Below are 14748 nucleotides of genomic sequence, written 5' to 3' on the forward strand. Positions count from 1 at the left end.
GCCTCTACCCCCATTGTATCTTGGAAAAAATTAACTTGTTTTTGTTGTCATTGGTTTTAAATATGAAATGCTTCAAGAACTTTGTCTCATCCTTGCAGAGGGGCCATGCTAATCCTCTCTGGATCCTTCCAGTTTTAGTGTATGTGCTGCTAAAGTGGGCACACTAAGTTGTTTTTTTATTTTTCAGGCTCTTAGGCAGAAGGAACTAGCCTTGTCTCTGGTGAGACTTTGGACTATGGTCTTGAGTTAATGCTGGAATGAATTAAGACTTTGGAGGACTGCTGGGAAGGCATAATTCTATTTTGAAATGTGAGAAAAACATGAGATTTGGGCAGGGACACGGGCAGATTGATATGGTTTGGATCTGTGTACCCATCCAAATCTCATACTGATACGTAATTCCTGTGCTGGAGGTGGGACCTGGTAGAAGGTGACTGGAAAATCATGGGGGTGGTTTCTCTTAGTTTAACATCATCCCCCTTGGTGCTGTCATCACGATAGTGAGTTCTCATGATATCTGGTTGTTTAAAAGTGTGTGGCCCCTTGTGTCTTTCTTTCTTCCTCCTGCTCTGGCCAAGTCAGACGTGCATACCCTTTGCCTTCTGCCATGATTATAAGTTTCCTGAAGCCTCTCCGAAGCAGATGCTGCTGTGGTTCTTGTACAGCCTGTAGAACCATGAGCCAATTAAACCTCTTTTCTTTATAAATTACCCAGTCTCAGTCATTTCTTTATAGCAATGAAAGAATGGACTAAGACAAAGGGTTTTTACACTATTAAATGGTTATATAAATCTTTTCATAATATCTTTAATTTTTCTTCTTGGTTCACAGATCCTAAAATATTTACTAAGTGGCCTTCTAGAAAAAGTTACTAACCCTTGGTCTAAGGAATGATACTGCAACATCTCTCCTTATTTTGATTATAAGAGATAATACATTACTTTTTGTTAAACTCTTTTAAATTACTCTTCCCCATAATCAAAACTAGTGTATCTTAATAGAAATGTCCTATGTTTTTGAAGTCTTTTCATGGAGTGAAGAAAGTATAAAAGATTTTCTGCAAAATTTTAAATCAACCAGTAGTCATTACAATATATTTTGGAAGTATACAAAGAGAAGAGAATTACAGAATACCCTCCCCATATGGAGGAGTTTGCTCTGGGCTCACATAGAAATGGAACATTACCTCAGTGTTTGCTTCCATCATGAAATAACTTGAGTACCAGTTCTCTTCCTTAATGTATGTTCCATCCTTCTGAATGCATCAGAGAGAGAGCTTCAGTTGTGAGCTGACTTCCCTGTGGAGCAAACAGAGCAACTGTGGACAGCCCAATTGCTTTCACTCCCTTGTACTCAGAGCCTCAGGCAACCACCACTAATCTATTTTCTGTCTCAATAGGTTTGCCTTTCAGAACATTTCATATAAATGGAATCATCCAATATTTGGTATTTGTAGCTAACTTCTTCCACTTGGCATTATGCTTTTGAGTTTTATACAGCTTGCAGAATATATCAGGACTTCATTTGAATTAATATATCTCACTTTGTTTATCCATTCACCGTTGAGGGCGTGTTTGATTGTCTTTGCCTTTTGGCTATTAACAATAATGCTGCTGTGACTATTCATATAGAAGCCTTTGTGTGGACATGTCTTCATTTCTCTTGGGTAGCTACCTAAAAGAGAAATTACTTAGTCATATGGTAAATTCACATTTCGGAATATGAAATGTGAATATGAATATCTAAGAAATTATCAAACTTTGTAAGATGCACCATTTCATCTTCCTACCAGCAGTGTGTTTAGGTTCCAGTTTTGCTACATCCTCAAGAACATTGTTATTGTCTCTTCAACTATAACTATTCTAGTGGTTGTGAAGTGATCTCTCATTAGAGATTTAATTTTTATTTCCCTCATGAATAATGATGTTGTGTTTTCATGTGATTTTTGGTCATTTATGCATTGGTAGAATATCTGTTTAGATCTTTTACACATTTTAAAGTTATGTTTACTTTTTTTTACTATTGAGCTTTAAGAGTTCTTTATACCAATCCTTTGTGGGCTTAATGACTTGCAAACATTTTCTCCTTGTCTATAGCTTATCTTTTATTTATGGCATCTTTTGAAGGGCAATGCATTTTGAAACATAAATTATGAATTAATAACATGGAAGAGATTTCCAATATTTTTTTCTCATGTTGATTATTTTATTCCAAAGCTGAGATTTGTAGGAGTTTGTGGAACTCCTCCAATGAATCAATGACAGGGTTGGTCACCTCTTTAGCTTGAATATTTTGGATACCCACACAGGGCGAGAGCCCTAGGCAGCACCAGGTTTACCTGCTGCCTGTATCTGTTTACTTTATTTTCCATTTAGGGTACATCTGTCAAAGGTGACTTCAAGGACATCAGTAAGGAGAGGGTATCTTGAATGGTTGGTTCTATCTTGAGCCTACCCTGAGGGTTTCATCCTGTCTGGTCCACCAAGGCCAAGAAGTGGGAGTGCTCCTATTTCATTTCTGTTTCCCTTACTCTCCACACATACCACTCATCCCTTTGAATGACCTGCTTTTTTGAGGCAAATAGGGTGATAAGGAATATAGGTGGAAAAGCTGAACATAGAGCTATATATAAAAATCTGAAAACAGCTAAGTAGCACTATGAGAAGATATTACATACTGCTTAAGGGCACATACTCTGCCATTTAGAAGACATGAAGCTCAGGCAAGTTGCTTGATCTTTCTGTGTCTCCTTCCATATCTCTAAAAAGAGAGTATAACAGTATTAACTTTGCAAGGTTTTTGTGAGGATTAATGGATAGAACATGTAAGGTGTTTAGAAGCATATCTGCTGGGGTAATTGCTTGGTATGTGTTAACTGTTGTTTTTGTTGTTGTTAAATGACAGGTAGAGGGCTGCTGTAGAAAGCACAAGCTTTCGCATCAGATATCCTGGGTGTCATCTTGAGTTTGGGTCCCCGCTCCTGTGTTTACTAGCTGTTGACCTCAGACAAGCCATGTCCAAGTGTTGCCGTGATGGATAAAATAGAATTATACATGTGAATGCACTTAACAGTGGTTGGAAGATAGTAGGTAGTCAGTAGATTTTTTGTTGTTGTTGATTGTTTGGTTTTGATGTTAAGGAGGCATGATTGACAATGCAAAAGAATGCTGTAACCCTTTCTGAGGGAGAGCGCCATAGGACTTGAAGGAAGAGGGAAGTGTTGCAGAGAAGTGATGGGTGGGGGCCCTGTCTGGGAGATTTGTTTTTGACAGATGATGAAGGGTGGTTGAGGCTGCAGCAGGCCCAGATCTGATGTTTCAGGTGAAACACACATTGGGCTAGTAGGGACCAAGACCAGGAGTCTAAAGGTGAGATTTGATTATTGAAAGCTTTGAGACTCAGTTTCTAAGTGTCTTCAGAGTTGTTCTTTTAGGAACCTCAATCTGGCCATGAATGGACAAAACCATGGAGTCAGAAACCATGTCCAGGAACACTGCAGGTGTTAATTATTGACCCCTTTTGAAAGAAGTTTTAACCTGTAGGCTTGGTTCTGAGACTATCTGTATGCTGCCCCTTCACTGAAGGCACATTTGCTCTCTAGCTGTCTCCTGTCTTGTCAGTGCTTTCCTGGTTAACCTGAGGTTCTACATGAAAGAGGTTTTAATGTTACTCTAAAGCATACAATGGAACAAAGAATGTGTGTTTGTTACCTTAGTATATTCCAAAGATGTACAAGTGATTCCAAGAACCACTTGAGAATCAATTTGCAATATTATTGTCTATCTCTGCCTTGAATTACCTAGTACATTCTAGGGAAAGTGTAAATAACTTTATTTTTGTAATTTTAATTGTTCATTTTGTAATTTAAGTTGTTCTCATTTATGAGATGCTTTTAATGACCTATTTACTATAGTACCTCTAGCTGGAAATTTCTTACGATTGCCTCCCCACCTACCCACTGCAATCTTAAACTCTAGGGCTCAAGGGATCCTCCCACCTTAACCTCCCAAGTAGCTGGGACTGCAAGTAGTTGCCACTCCTGGCCGCCCTTCTTTTACACATTTTCAAACTTAAAAAAAAATCTTATGACAAAATCTTTGACAGTGGGGTGAATATTTTTGTAATTACATTTCCTTTTTGTTGTTTCTCGAAGTATGAACATCGATTTGCCCTTATTGTGCTTTTTACTAGAAGAGGAAAGATAAATACAAGAATGTAGTTCATTCTTGATAAATGTTTCATAATGTCAAGAATCTTTTATTTCCAAGTCCTTTTTAGCTTCAGAGCAATACCAGAAAGGGCCTGGTCACCCTCAGCCCCTATGTCCATGAGCTCTTCTTCTACTGCCATGGAGTGGGACCTTCATACCTTTAATGACAGCCCCCTGTTGGGAGCCACTGAAGCCTTGCCTATTTCTCTCTGCTCTATGTTACCCTAAAGGCTTCAGAGGATTTGGACATTGGGGAAACTACTTAGCTCACGGGAACTTTCTTTGAGGTTTATATTCTGCCTTGTCCTCTTCTGCCTCTCTACTCAACAACTCTCTCCTTGCCACTCACCCAGAGAAGGGGCGAGAAGGGACAGGATGTGACACCATCTCTATTTTAGCCGGGCTTCCAGGTTTGATATGGAAAGACTGAGTTCTCCTGGCATTTTTTCTCAGTAACACTAGGGCAGGATGACCTTGAGAATAAAGGTAACTCTCCAAATATTGTCACCAGCTGGGAGTGAAGATGAAAGCTGTGACTGGTTTCTTGGGATAACTAAGGGTTCCTTAGATTTACAGCTGTAGCCCCTCCATCAGGAAGCAGCTTTGTAGATTAGCTTGTCAGCCCCTTGATGGAAGGGGCTTGACTTAACTCATATTTATATTCCCAACACCTAGTAATATGTCTTGTATTTAGTAAATCCTCAGTGTATCCTAATGAATGACCATCTGGTTGTTAGCATAATAACAAATCAAATTTATTTGATATGATTTCCTTTTTATTCAGTAGGCATTTTCCTATAACTGAGCAAAAGTTCATTAGATTATTATTTAATAACCTAATGCAAGAATGACTTTTCCCTACAAAAATTGTATGCTTCAGGAAAGCAGACTTTCATTCTATATGGAATATAGTTTAGAGAGTAGAAAGAGTAGACCATCTCACACATCTCTGTCACATACTATAATTATGCTATTAAAGAGCTTAAAGCACAGGTTGTGAACTGGTGACCCCAAGTTGAATCTAGCCTGCACGATTTGGCTTGTATGATTTTTATTTTTTTAATTAATTTATTTTTTTGAGACAGTCTTCCTCTGTTACCTAGGCTGGAATGTAGTGGTGCAGTCTCGGCTCACTGCAACCTCTGCCTCCTGGGTTCAGGCGATTCTCAGTTCAATGCCTCAGCCTCCGAAATAACTGGGGCTACACACATGTACCACCATGCCTGGCTAATTGTTCATATTTTTAGTAGTGATGGGGTTTCACCATGTTGGCCAGGCTGGTCTTGAACTCCTGACCTCAGGTGATACACCCTCATCAGCCTCTTAAAGTGCTGGGATTACAGGCATGAGCCACTGCACCTGGTCTGATTTAAAAAAAAAAAATTGAATTACTCACCAGCATTTAAAACGTCTTATGTCTTATAAAATATCAGATTTTTAACTTTCTATGAAAAATGGGGAAAATCTGGCAACACTTGAGTTTGCATTCTTTCTTGACATTTGACTGGCCCTTTTATCAGTGGAGTATTGAAATAGCCACATTCTCCAGCAGTGCCAGCATAGAAACTGCATGCCAGTCACCAGTCCTCCCAGTTCTCTGAGAGCTAAGATTAACCAGCTCCTCATTTGCTTTAACCTGTCTAGTCCCTGTAGAGATTTAAGTTTGCAACTTTTTATTTAGAAACTCAGTTTAAAGGTCTTACATGATGACCTTGAATGTTAGATTATTTAACTTTGTGTCTGTAAAATATCAGAATACAAAAAGATATTAAAACGCATGAATAAACATACTTTGTTCATCTGTACCTCTTCATTGGTAGATTTATCCATGTATTATGTCTTATTTATAACACCACATTGCCATGGAAATTCACTGCTGTACTTTTCACTTTCCAGCCCTACTAAATTTTACACTTTTTTTCAGAGCTGCTTGTACAAAGTACAGATTTAGTGTAGTAGCAATCTCAAGTGATTTTATAACGTTAAATATTAAATAACTTTAAAAATGCAAACAAGGGAGAAGTAGTCAGCCAAATCCTGACACATAAGTTTAACAAAAAAGCAACACAGAGTGTCTAATTTACATGACCTACTGCTTAACCACTTTGTCAGAATGAAGCCCTCCTTCATTCTACACTTGTATCTTCTTCAGATCTCACAGGAGACATCTGTCCAAGAGTCATTTTGTAGTTGGTAGTTTGTGTAGCCATTGGCACTGGCCCATAGTTAATCATGAAACTTGAAGTCATTTATTGGGTGCATGTCATATACCAGCTATATAAAAACAGTGATGATAGTTACGAGTTACGGAGCCCTTGCCATGTGTTGAATGCTATTCTATATACTTTACAAGTATTGCCTCTTTAATCCTCATTCTAACGCTTTGAAGTAGGCAGTTCTGTCTTCATTTTGCAGATAAGAAAGAGGCATAGGGAGTGCCCAGGATCAAACAGACCATGTGAAAATTGTGGAGGAAGTCCTCAGGCTTAGAATGTAGCTTCATGAGAGCTATTCCTGCCTAGAAGATTTAAGACACAGATCTTTCACTCAGAGTTGAAAATATTCAACTGATTGTTGGTCACTTAAAGGATGACTAATAACATACGTTGTCTTACTGTTAGAATAATATCTTAGGGGGATAAACACTTCTTGGGAGCTAGAGACCAGAGAAAACTACAGGAGGATCATGAAAGGATGAGTTAGACAAAGAGGAAAACTCAGGGTAAGAGCTTTTTCATTTGTTTGTTTAATTAACATATGGTGAAACAAGAAAGAGGTTTGTCTAGTTGCCCTAAAGACGTTATCCCAGGCTAGGCTAGAGCAACAGTTGATTAGCTTTATCCAGCTAAGAAAAGGATAGAGGCACAGAGACATCATATGGATTGCCCATTGTAGAGATTTTGAGATTCCTATTGGCTGAGAATATTAAAGCACTGGGGGATTAGGAGCATTGGCCTCTGGACATATAAGACTTACTCTTTTGTGAGAGTGCCTTAGGCCATCTGTCTGAGCAGCACTTCTTAAGATCCCCAACTCCTCTTGTTCTTTTTCTGTGTTTTGCAAGCAACCTCCTGTGTAGATTTTCCCATAGGAGGAGTAACTCTCATTCAGGTCAAAGCAAATATTCTGGACTTTGTGACTATTCTCTTTGTCATGATTAATCAATTGGATAGCCTGGCCTATTGATCTGGCTGTGGCACTCAGTTAATGCCAGCCTACTTCTTGAAGAAAGATAAAGACTGGCTGTGCTGGGCTAAGGAAGAGACTGAGGGAATGGAGCAAAGGAAGTAAATGAAAGGGACATTTCCAAGGTAGAACTTTGAGGTTTGATGCCTGGGATAAGGGTGTTGAAGGTGAAGGAAGACTCAAGGACCTGGGACATTGGATGGAGAATAGTGTCCTTGACAGAGATGGAAGGAAGGAATGAAAGTGGATTGCTGGGAGAAAGATAACATGTTTTGTTTGTTTGTTTTTGGATTTTGAGCCTCAGGTGCCAACATTTGGGTGTCCAAATGACATCAGGTGTCCAGGGATTTAGAGCTGGTTAGAAGCAGTGATTGTCCAGCATACAGGGAGTGGGTGAGTTCATCTAGCAGGAGCACTTGGTGTGAAAAGAAGGGTGAGGATGGAACCCCAAGGTGTCACTGGCATTGACAGACCAAGGGTGGTCTGTGCACAAGGCAGGAGAAGCAGAGGGTTGGGACAAAAAGGGAATGAGCACAGCAGCAGTGATTCAAACAAGGTGGAATGGCCAGTTGTACAAATATTGCAGGATTGACATACAAGACTTAACTCATGTAGGACTTGGACTCAAAATATAAGAGTTTAAGAGATCTTAACGGTCTGATTGTTTCTCCAGAAAAGAGACTTAATCTTGTCCAGGATCACCCTGAGAGTATCATAGGTGCAAACATTGTTACTACAGTGTTTTCCTGCTTGGCAACCTCATGATCTCATGTTCATCCATTGTTTCATGCTGCTTTCACTTTCTAAGTATAGCTTTACAGTCAATATGTAATACCATGTAATAGCTGCTAGTATCAGTAATCATAATGCTCAGTTCAAATGCGTAGTTCAGTCTCACTGCCTTCCTGTGTTCTTCGTGTAAAAAGGGCCCTCGTTATTTAGAACATAAGGTGCTGCAGTATGAATATAGCTGATGTGTGGGTAACTCGTAAGTCTTCCAGTCAGCATGCAGCTCATGTGGTTTCAGCCAGTCAGCTAAGAACTTCATTTTGTGCATTGTGACTGAGTTGGGTTTTGTGTAATCGCATATTTTCTTATGCTGGAGTGCAAGTTGACTGGCATTTATTGGAAAAATCTAAGCAATGACAGAATGTTAGGCTGATTATTGTCCCATCTCTAAGTGAGGAAGGAACAAGAGCATCTTTTCAAATAGAAAATACAAATTATTGGTCAGAAGTCTGTACAACTACATTTATTTTCAATTGGATGGGAGATCCTTGACATACATAAATTTAACTTTCATACATATGTGCATACAAATATATGTGTATATACACGTATTTTCATAATACACATATGCTTATGTGTGAACATATACACATACATAAACATCTGTGTCTATACATACATATATTTTCTTTATAAACAACTTAAAACTCCAGAAGATGAGGCATGATTTTAAATGTCTGCATTGTGTGACTGGTGTGTCAGGGCAATTAAATTAAGAATGAGCCTACTCAGGGTGGTATGAGAGCCCAGCTTGCTTTCACAGCGGGAAGCTGGTAGCCTGGGGCAAGTTCTCAGCCTTGCTTGCCCACTGCCTGGAAACAAACTCCGTGCTATGAGACCAGCCCTTTGGGTTGTGTGGAAGCTGGGTGATGCCTGTAACTGCTGGCTTTCCCCCGCTTCCCTGACAAACTTGCATGACACAGCAGAGACAGCCATAATCCTCCTGGTAACATAACTCCATTGACCTGGGAACCACCCCCACCATCCCCTACAGCAGGTGCAGCAACACCTGCCCAAGGAGATGCCTAACCCTGCCCTTACCTCAGACATGCCTCCTGATGGTCTTTCCCTACTCACTCCAGTAGCTGAAGACAAGAGGCATATACTCTTGGGAGTTTCCTCCAACTGCGTGATCCTCCCTATACTACCACAGCTGATGCTATCTTCAAAGCACCACCTTCTGGTCAGAGACAAATCAGCACAAAAATAGTGTATTAAACAACCAAAATAAGGAACCTCACAGAGTCCATTTCACCCCCCTGCCACCTCCTCTGGGGCAGGTGCTGGTACCCACAGCTGAGACAGTTTATATCACAGAAGCCAGTGCAGACAACCCCCAGCACCAGCCCGGAGCCTGATAGATCTGCTGGGTGGCTAGATCCACGGGAGAGATGACAGTCACTAGAACTCAGCTCTCAGGAAGCCACATACCTAGGAAGAGAGAGAGTACCACATTAAGGGAATACCTCATGGGACAAAAGAATCTGAACAGCAGTCTTGAACCCTAGACCTTCCCTCTGATGTAGCCCACTCAAATGAGAAGGAACCAGAAAAACAATTCTGATAATATGACAAAACAAGGTTCTTTAACACCCCCCAAAAATCACACTAGCTCACCAGCAGTGGATCCAAACCAAGAAGAAATCCCTAATTGACTTGAAGAAGAATTCAGAAGGTCATTTATTAAGCTAAACAAGGAGGCACCAAAGAAAGGTGAAGTCCAATTTAACAAAATTTTTTAAAAAGTCAAAAGACATGAGGGAAGAAATCTTTAGTGAAATAGACAGCATAAATAAAATACAATCAAAACTTCAGAAAATACTAGATGCACTAAGAGAAATGCAAAATGCTCTGGAAAGTCTTAGCAATAGAATCAACAAGCAGAAGAAAGAACTTCAGAGCTTGAAGACAAGGTTTTTGAATTAACCCAGTCCAACAAAGACAAAGAAAAAAAGGCTTCCCAGAAGTTTGGGATTATGTTAAACAACCAAACCTAAGAATAATTGGTGTTTCTGAGGAAGAAGAGAAATCTAAAAGTTTGGACAGCACATTGGGGGAATAATCGAGGAAAGCCTTCCCAGCCTTTCTAATGACCTAGGCATCCAAATACAAGAAGCACCAAGAACATCTGGGAAATTCATCGCAAAAAGATCATTGCCTAGGCACATTGTCATCTAAAGTTAAGACAAAGTAAAGCATCTTAAGAGCTGTGAGGCAGAAGCACCAGACAACCTATAAAGGAAAGACTATCAGATTAACAGCAGATTTCTCAGCAGAAACCCTACAAACTAGAAGGGATTGGAGTCCTATCTTCAGCCTCCTTAAACAAAACAACTATCAGCCAAGAATTTTGTATCCAGCAAAAACTAAGCTTTACAGATGAAGGCAAGATAGTATTTTTCAGACAAACGAATACTGAGAGAATTTGCCACTACCAAGCCAGCACTTCAGGAACTGCTTAAAGGAGCTCTAAATTTTGAACAAATCCTGGAAACACATCAAAATAGAACCTCTTTAAAGCATAAATCTCACAGGGTCTATAAAACAAAAATTCTATTTAGGAAAAAAAAAAAAACAAAACAGCAAACCAAGGTGTATACAGGCAAATCATAGCATGATGAATGGAATAGTACCTCATATCTCAATACTAACATTGAATGTAAATGGCCTAAGTGCTCCACTTAAAAGATATAGATAGAATGGCAGAATGGGTAAGAATTCACCAGCCAACTATTGCTGCCTTCAAGAGACTTACCTAATGCCTAAGGACTCACATAAGCTTTAGGTAAAGGAGTGGAAAAAGACACTCCATGCAAATGGACACCAAAAGCGAGAAGAAGTAGCTGTTCTTATATTAGAGAAAACAAACTTTAAAGCAACAGCAGTTAAAAAAGACTAAGAGGGACAATATATAATGATAAAAGGCCTTGTCCAACAGAAAAATGTCACCACCTTAATATTTATGCACCTAATACTTGATTTCCCAAATCCATAAAACAACTAGACCTAAGAAATGAGATAGATGGCAACATAATAATCGTGGGGACTTCAGTACTTCACCGATAGCATTAGACAAGTCATCAAGACAAAGTCAACAAAGAAACAACATATTTAAAGTATACCCTGAAACAAATGGACTTAACAGATATTTACAGAACATTTACCCAGCAACCACAGAATATATATTCAAGTCATCAGCACATGGAACTTTCTCCGAGATAGACCATATGACAGGCCACAAAACAAGTCTCAATAAATTTAAGAAAACTGAAATTATATCAAGCACTCTCTCAGACCACAGTAGAATAAAAGTGGAAATCAACTCCAAAAGAAACCTTCAAAACCATGCAAATACATGGCTATTAAATAACATGTTTCTGAATGATCATTGGGTCAAAATGAAATCAAGATGGAAATTTTAAAATTCTTCAAATTGAATGACAATAGTGATGCAACCTATCAAAACCTCTGTGCAATATCAAAATTGCACAGATTCAGTGCAATTTGCATCAAAATGCTATCATCATTCTTCATAGAACTAGAAAAAGAATCCTAAAATTCATATGGAACCAAAAAAGAACCCACATAGCCAAAGCAAGACTATGCAAAAGAACAAATCTGGAAGCATCACATCCCGACTTCAAACTATACTATAAGGCCATAGTCACCAAAACAGGATGGTACTGGTATAAAAATAGATACATAGACCAATGGAACAGAATAAAGAACCAGAAATAAAGCCAAATACTTAAAGCCAACTTTATCTTCAACAAAGGAGACAAAAACATGAAGTGGGGAAAGGACACCCTATTCAACAAGTAGTGCTGGGATAATTGGCAAGTCACATGTAGGAGAATGAAACTAGATCCTCATCTCTCACCTTATACAAAACTCAATTCAAAATGGATGAAGGACTTAAATCTAAGACCTGAAACTATAAGAATTATAGAAGATAACACTGGAAAAACCCTTCCAGACATTGGCTTAAGCAAGGATTTCATGACCAAGAACCTAAAAGTAAATGCAGAAAAAACAAAGAGGAGAGTCTTTGCAATCTATATATCTGACAAAGGACTAATATCCAAAATCTACAAATAACTCAAATAAATTAGCAAGAAAAAAACAAACAATCCCATCAAAAAGTGGGCTAAGGACATGAATAGACAATTCTCAAAAGAAGATATACAAATGGCCAACAAACATATGAAAAAATGCTCAACATTACTAATGATCAGGGAAATGCACATCAAAACCACAATGTGATACCACCTTACTCCTGCAAGAATGGCCATAATAATAAAAAAAAAAAAAATCAGAAAGTAATAGATGTTGAGATGGATGCAGTGAACAGAGAATACCTCTACACTGCTGGTGGGAATGTAAATTAGTACAACCACTATGGAAAACAGTGTAGAGATTCCCTAAAGAACTAAAAGTAGAATTACCATTTGATCGAGCAGTCCCACTACTGAGTATCTACCCAGAGGAAAAGAAGTCATTATATGAAAAGGATACTTGCACACACATGTTTATAGCAGCGCAATTCACAATTGTGAAAATGTGGAACCAGCCCAAATGCCCATCAATCAATGAGCGGATAAAGAAACTGTGAGATATATATATATATATATAACTTAAATATGATGGAATACTACTCAGCCATAAAAATAAATGAATTAATGACATTCACAGCAACCTGGTTGAGATTGGAGACTATTATTCTAAGTGAAGTAACTCAGGAATGGAAAACGAAACATCATATGTTCTCACTCATAAGTGGGAGCTAAGCTATGAGGGTACAAAGGCATAAGAATGACACAGTAGAATTTGGGAACTCAGGGAAAGGATGGGAAGGGGGTGAGGGATAAAAGACTATAAATTGGGTTAAGTGTATACTGCTCAGGTGATGGGTGCACCAAAATCTCGCAAATCACCGCTAAAGAACTTACTCATGTAACCAAATGACATCTATTCCCCCAAAAACCTATGGAAACAAAAATTTTTTAAAAAGACAAAAAAAAAAAAAAAAAGCCTACTCAGCCAACTAGGATCCATTCCTGTTCATCTTAATTTAATTTTTTATTTCTCATCAAATTCTTCTAACAACCTTAAGAATTAGATATTTTAGTCCCCATTTTCAGATAAAAAAACTAAAGACATTTTATTCTTGTTATAGGTACGGATTTAGTAATAAGTGATGGACTCTACCTGATCCCTGTGAAAGTTCTGTTACTCAGTTTCATGTCTTGTTATGAGACGTGTGGTAGAGCCTGCAGCAGAAAGCTGACACCAAACAGGGTAACAGAGAAAAATAGAGAAGGAGAAATTCCTTTTTTTTTTTTTTGAGACAAGGTCTTGCTTTGTCACCCAGGCTGGATTGCAGTGGTGTGATCACAGCTCACTGCAGCTTGACCACCTGGGCTCAAGTGATCCTCCCACCTCAGCCTCCTGAGTAGCTGGGATTATAGGCAAGTGTCGCTATGCCCAGCTAATTTTTGTATTTTTTGTGGAGATGGGGTCTCAGGATGTTGTCCAGACTGCACTTGAACTCCCGGGCTCAAGCAGTCTGCCCAGCTGGGAAGATTTACTTCTTAAAATCAAATGTACATTCATTTTGAAAACTTAAGTACTTGGGTTTTATTTTTCTCTTTTCCTTTGCAATCACAGTATCAGGGCTGAAGAAGTGACTTTTTGTCTTCTATCTGCTTTCAGATAAGAAAAAAGTTACATAGAGGCTTGATGTTCAAGGGACACATGACATTAGTTTGACTCTAAATAATAATAAACATTTGGCTACTTTTGCTTGAACCACACATTAAAGAATGGTGACCTTTGTTAGTGCATGCTCTAAAGTCATATTGACTGAATTTAATTTTGGCCACAATAAATCAATATTTATTCCCTTTTTTAATCCTTACATTAGACAATGGTTAGTTGGAAAATGCTCACTTATCTTTTTCTGGTTCCTATAAATTATGGTTATTCAAGTGAGTATAAATAGACTTTAAGCTGACAATTACAAGATTATATTCAGGGGAATTCTAGAAGTAATGAGAGGTATTTTATAGGCAGAATTTCACCCAATAGAATGACACTGATTTTTTCGCAGATGTATTTTGAATAGATTGTAGGGGCTAGGGCTGACATTGGGAAGACTAATGGTAAGAAAAGATACCAGTGGTGCTGAGTTCTGCCTTGCTGGGTGCTTGACAAGGGTAGTCAACTTGGAGAGAAAAGAATGGTTCCCAATAAAGAACAATATGGTGTAGCTGTCAATGGAGCCTATGAACAAAGCACTAAAAAACAAAATAAAGTTGAATCTGTGAAATAAAACATAGTGGATTTAGAACTGTATACACATACAATATCTGATACACTTCCAATGGCAATTTTAGCCTTAAAAGCATGAATACAATGACAGGAAAACAGGAAAATTAATTATGATGCTTAGAAAAGGATGGTTGGAACGATAGCATAAAGAACAAGTCATACGTTGTTTCTAAGTGTGAGAGAAAGAAAAGACAGTCATGTAATACATTTTGAGTGAGCACAATTCTTGTGTA

The 14748-nt window shown here is 38.5% G+C and overlaps 1 protein-coding gene and 1 non-coding gene across 3 annotated transcripts in view; one reads left to right on the forward strand and one right to left on the reverse strand.

The window, feature by feature from the left end:
• The window catches only part of CERS6 (ceramide synthase 6), a 324290-nt gene that overhangs the window by 155340 nt on the left and 154202 nt on the right, over positions 1–14748 (forward strand). The window lies entirely within an intron of this gene.
• On the reverse strand, positions 57–162 carry LOC116557181. The gene has a single exon (XR_004271393.1). It is a non-coding gene; the product is annotated as a U6 spliceosomal RNA (small nuclear RNA).

The sequence above is a fragment of the Sapajus apella genome, unplaced genomic scaffold (genome assembly GCF_009761245.1).
Source record: "Sapajus apella isolate SASKATOON/1434 unplaced genomic scaffold, GSC_monkey_1.0 scaffold18, whole genome shotgun sequence".
In the NCBI taxonomy this organism is placed as follows: Eukaryota; Metazoa; Chordata; class Mammalia; order Primates; family Cebidae; genus Sapajus; species Sapajus apella.